Raw genomic sequence first — 5084 nt, 5'->3', positions numbered from 1 at the left:
CCCCCCAACCCCATCATTCGCTAAAACAATGGTTCCATAAAATTCCTTCTGTCTATTGGTTGGACCCCGTTCATTTTGTTTTAAGAGGGGGGTTGGACTATACCATCTTTTGTAAAATAAGGGGAGCCATACTAAGTGTTCCGTTCCGTTCTTGCGCTCGTGAATCGACTCAGCAGTAGGTTAAACTAGCCACAAGGTGGTGACAGCAACAGGGGAGTGAATCGAGAATCGTTTGGCGATACTGTCCCGCTTAAGTGAATCATGAATCGCGTTCCGCAGGAAAGAGTGACGATTCAGTTCCGTTCTCGCGCTCGTGACCCAGCCCTAGAAATAACTCATCTTTGGCGGCCATTTTCTCACTTATTTTACCTCTGAAACCAGGTGACCCCCACTTCCATCAAATATCTCAACTTCTATTCAGGATCAATGGACTTTAAAAAAAATCCAAAGCAAGACAAATGAACATGCTTTATTATGACACCAATATCTGTACATGCCCAAAAATTGACGAGAGCCTGATTCCACCGCGTCGTGACACATATAAGTGCCGAAGATGAGAAGGTAAACAGAGGTGAACTGGAACACAAACCTGATCTCCTTTTGAAGTTCTTCTTCGGCCGACTTGTTATCTCCAGGACAAATCTTGGCCCTGAAACTCCGATGACTGCCACTGAGCGAGGTGTCTGTCACTTGAATTTTAAAAAAACATTTTAAAAAACCCAAAAATCAATTCAAAATTATAGAAGTTCCCACAAAAAAGAGATAACTTCACTCTCAAAATTCATTCGCACAAAATCTCGGCATTTTTGCGGGACTGTTTCATGAAATCTGTCTTTGACATATAGCAGTCAATCACACCAACAACATTAAACCGTTTATTCGTAACCAGGTAAAAATGTCGCAAACATTTTAACAGACAAACTGGAGAGGAAATGGAATTTACATTCTACACTGCAGGAACAAACAGCTGGCAAATTTTGGTGCTACATTAGACACCTCTGAAAAAATCATTACCGTGAACTGGGGGGGAGAGAAGAGGTCAAAACAGGAACATAATAACCGATAGTTCAGACTTTTTCAGACACCTTAAAAAGAGATTAAGTCTGATCAAAAGCGCAAACTAGAGTTAAAGCTCAATGAATTTAAATTAAAGAAACCTATCCTCAGATCCAATAAGAAGATGCTAAGCAAGAACAAGTACAACAATAATCTGAAGTCACTTTGTCCTAATAAAGAATATCATGCTTTTCATTAGTTATTCTCAAGAAGCTGTTTTGTCACTGTGAACAACTCATGACAGGGGACAATAAGTAATTTCTCTATAACTATAACATTATAGGAAAATCCTAAGCAAATAGGCAAAATAAAAATGTGTCATGACGTGGTGGAATCAGGCTCTCGTGAATATTTGGGGATATGGGATTAGAGGTATTATCTTAATCCATTGCACCTGCACTATGAGTATACTTGTAGCTGCCGCGCACTTCCGTCCACCGAGCTACGAGAATAGTCATATCAAAATACCAGTCCACAAATCGAGTCCTAACCACTTATCCGGGTTTCTATTGAAAGTAACAGGTCGCTTGTGGCTTGTAAAAACTTTTGCTAGCTTGTTTAGATCCAGTTTTTCGACAAGTACGAGTTAGTTTTGTTGTTTTGTCACTGCAAATCATGGCAAGAAAGCGAGCACTGAAATCTTTATGGAAGAGAAGAAAAAGAAACATCCACAAAAAACAACAACAGTGCCATGGCTATTTTTGTGTTTGTTATAATACATGAAACATGTTTTTAGTTTTGTTTTAGGCATAAGCGGAAAAGAAAGTGAAAGTAGACATAAATCTAGAAAAACAAGGCGATCGGATTGATTCTATTGCCTTGAAAACTGAAGAAAAGCCAGATCTAGACCACAAATTTACTATAAGTTACTATGGGTAAATGGAGTGTCGACGAGTCGCAGTCAGACGAAGAATATAATTGTTTTCTCTGTTTTTTCCTTTCCCTTTCTCTCTAATAATATTAAAAGAACATTTTAAGTAAAATCTAAGCAAAATGTAACATTGATAGCTTAAATAGTTTGGACACAATGCATGTCTAAGGATAGTGTGTCAAGTTCAGACAGATTTTTCCCCCGGCTCGCGGCAAACCAGGTGGACACAAGTGCACAACCCGCGGGCAACGCAGGGTGAATTGGGTTAAAGGTTATTCATTTGCCTTGCTTTCGATGCAAAAAATATCCATTCAACTTGAATAGAAGTTTATATATTTGTAATTGAAGGAGGTGGGATCATCTGGTTTCAGAAGTAAAATTTGCGAGAAAATGGCCACCAAAGTTTGGTGACTTTCACAGCTTTAGTGTCCTCAGGGTGTCCAGCAATATTTCCTTAAAAAATTTACTACCTGGAAATTTTTTTTTACTACCCAGCAAATCGAGCCCAAGGAAGTTTATTTGCACCATCAATAATATATTACTCTCATACATAATATATGGAACGAAAATAACACACAACAAAGTCAAGTCGACAAAATGGAGTATAGACAGACGCGCTAGATTTAGTTTTAGTAAGGTTTTTACGATGCTCGCAACTGCATGTGGTCATATGAGCAACAAGGGGTGGATGTCAACAGAGAAGTCCAAACAGGAAATAAAGCTTACTCTGCTCACCTCTCTAGCCTTAACAGCACAAAGTCTGCTTCGACTATAAAGGCACCCCGGAAATACAGTGGAAACCTGATATAACAGGGATGGTGGGAGTAGAGAAAAAGTCCTGTTATATCCAATCGGTGTTAAATCCGAAATGCAAGGAAAAGGAGCATTTATTGTGGACTAATCTAGCTGTACTTATTTATGGGTAGTTTCCCTTGCCACAAGTACCCACGAACATGGGTTTTGGCACCGACTTTCTCCTTGCGTCCTTAAACCACATGAGAAGAGCTTGGGTCCACAGCATCTGCATCAGGTAGTCTCATCTTCTGTTTATCCAGAGCAAACTTTTCATGGGAGTATGCTGCCACTATCTTCTCTCTATCCTTGATAATGGTGTGAATCGACCCTTGTGGAATGTCGAACTGACGAAAAATCTCTGCCAGTGAAGCTTGCTTTTTGTCAACAGCCTGGATTATTTCATATTTTTTGTCAATTGAAAGACATTTTCTCTTGCGCTTGACATCGTTGGCGACCATAATGAAAGAAGTAGGCTTAGATCTAGGCCGACCGGTCGTCCTCTCTCTCTCTCTTACTTTTTACACATTGTTAACGAGCCTATGTCCCTGCTATAACCGGTTGGGCTTGATGAGGCCCTGTTATTGCAGATAACTTTTAATAGAGACATAGAGTAGGAAAAAACGGGGATTTTGAACATCTCTGTTATTACCGAATCCCTGTTATTACCGGGCCTGTTATATATGATTTCCACTGTAGTAGTTAACAGGAGTGACAAACATACAAAAGAAGAAGAGGAAAATGATGATGGTATAGTAAGGAAGACGACAGCAGTTCCCTCTACGTTGTTCCAGTACAGTATGAGTATGAGCATGACATTGATAAATCAGCCCATATTTACAATTCTACTGTGCATATATATATGCAGCATAAGTATAAGAACATGTTAATATTCCCCCTTTGGGAATGGCATAAAGACGCTTCAGTCAGTAGCACTGCCCTGGTGGTGGTTGGGGGGTGTAGATTTCGACCAAATGTGTGCACACAGGGCGACTCCGTCAAATTGGCTTCTCAATTTTTCAGGAGCATGTTACACACACACAAGTAAAATATATCCAGTCAACAACATGTCAGCGTCGCACTGCGGTCTTGTTTGACTAAAGTATTTCAGTCTGTTAAAATATTTTCCTCTCATAATTATATTTAAAAAAATTAATCCTGCTTTGAGCGTTCTGAAGGGACTTGAACAAGAATTTTGCCTGTCAAAAAGCAGTCTGGGCGTCATGACTCATAATACTACGAATGTGAAAGACAAAAATTATTGCTCAAACTCAAAGTAGAGCAATAACTTGAATGGCTCAAGTAGACCCATGCAGTGTGAGAGTTGTAACAACTGTAGCAGGGCAAGATGCAGTGACACTGAAAATCTGCCTGTCTTGAACAGAAAGCTACAAAATTGTTTACAATTTACTATCACCCACCCAATGAAACGCGAACACTTTACTTCAATAACACAGCTCACAAGGTATGAAGGATCCCGATCCCACACACGACCTGCACCAATGCATGTTTTGCAAGGAGCTCTAAATCTTATTAAAATTGAGAAATTTGCTTACAAGTTTTTATCCTCTGGTGTTGCCTTCAGCCCCCCTCCCCCGTGTATCTTTAAAAAAAAATCAATAATCCCCTGCCATTCCGTAGTCCCATAGGGCCTATATACTTCCCAACGCTCAGACTTTGAATGAACTTTGGCGACCCCAACAAATGCCGGTGCTAACACTAAGCCGTATCTTGTGATGCGAACGCGTGCAGGTTCACTGATCAGACACCATGGCGAGCCAGACAATCTAAAAATTGAACAACGCTTGTTTTTTCTTTTCTTTTTTCCCCATCACAAGTGACAGCACAGTGGCGAGTCAGAGTATTGATTAAATTTTGTTTGCATGGCGACAGCGTTTATCCTGAACCTGGATGTCACAAATGTTGCGTTATCAGTCTATCGCCATCAAATTTCTGGGTGGCAACGAAAGCGAAAGTAAATCTTGATTTTCCCGATCGAGCCTCGGTGTCACATACACTTCCGTCTGCCGCCATAGCCGCCTTTTGTTATGAAACGTACTCTCGGACGTGGAAAAGGTGAACGAATATTTTTTAATCGCGACCCGCAAAAACGGAGTCATGTACAACGGCTAGGGTTCACTGAGAAGTCTTGCTGGCTTCATCACTCTGTAGGCAGGCTAATTTACGACTGTTTACCAAATGTTTACTGGGCGCCGAATTTACAACTTTGCAGGACACCCTGAAAGTGCAAATTTACATTTTTTTTGGTGCCTTTAACCAAAGTTTTTCCATAAAACCTACATATAAAAATGCCCTTGAAGTGACATACAAGGAGTTGAGCCAAAAAACAAAAGAAGTCCAATCT

Source organism: Aplysia californica, unplaced genomic scaffold, assembly GCF_000002075.1.
Source record: "Aplysia californica isolate F4 #8 unplaced genomic scaffold, AplCal3.0 scaffold00046, whole genome shotgun sequence".
NCBI lineage: Eukaryota > Metazoa > Mollusca > Gastropoda > Aplysiida > Aplysiidae > Aplysia > Aplysia californica.
This window is presented reverse-complemented; position numbering follows the sequence as displayed.